Source organism: Triticum dicoccoides, chromosome 1B (assembly GCF_002162155.2).
Source record: "Triticum dicoccoides isolate Atlit2015 ecotype Zavitan chromosome 1B, WEW_v2.0, whole genome shotgun sequence".
NCBI classification, from domain to species: domain Eukaryota; kingdom Viridiplantae; phylum Streptophyta; class Magnoliopsida; order Poales; family Poaceae; genus Triticum; species Triticum dicoccoides.
This window is the reverse complement of record NC_041381.1, coordinates 304673387-304674227: the sequence shown is the minus strand read 5'-3', so window position 1 is coordinate 304674227 and position 841 is coordinate 304673387.

The following is an 841-nucleotide window of genomic DNA, read 5'->3' as shown; positions in this document are numbered from 1 at the left end:
TTGTTCTCTTTGAGTTTTGGTTTGTGCTTTGTGATGGAACAAAATTTAATCCATGGGAGCCAAACCCTAGGTCTATGTGTGGGTGTGGGGGTGGGGGTGGGGGTGGGGTAGGAGATGGTGTATAGAGGGAGAAGAAAAGGGGGATGATGATGCATGATAAGGGCGGGTCCGCGTTTCATCGCGTACTAAAAACGCGGATCATTTTATGGGAGTGGGAGTTGTCAAAGAAAAAAATGAACAATGAACAAGAAAATCGACACATCTCATGCCTTGAAATGTGCGTAATATGACAGGGTAGTATGAGTTGTCAAGCAACAACTTATCTAATGTACAACGCATGTATAGCATAAATCCGGATGGGAAAGTGTAGTGCACAAAATTAGTTGAAAAGATTTGATACTTTTCAAGTATATTACAAGACACGGTTAATAGAATATTGTCTTCTTCCTACAGATATATGTTGTGTTCGTATTAAGACATTAATCTCTCTCACACACACACGCACACATAATATAAATATAAATGGAAATTACAACGAGCAAAGTTATTTCAAAAGATTTTGTTACTTTTGGAGCATAATGACAACACACAATTAATATACATTATTAATTATCTCCTAATTATAGATATGTTATGTTTATATTAGGATTTTAATTGTCTCAGGATAGCCATGAACTTGGTGTAGCAGGAACGACCCAAGTTGGTGTCACACGAGCCTGGGAGATCAATCCCCTTGAAGAGTAGAGTCTCAGTCTAGAAGTTATCTGGGTGTCAAAAATGACAGACAGGGTAATCTACTCAAGTGGCTTTGCCTGCCGACCGAGGATGATTGGGAGTTCTT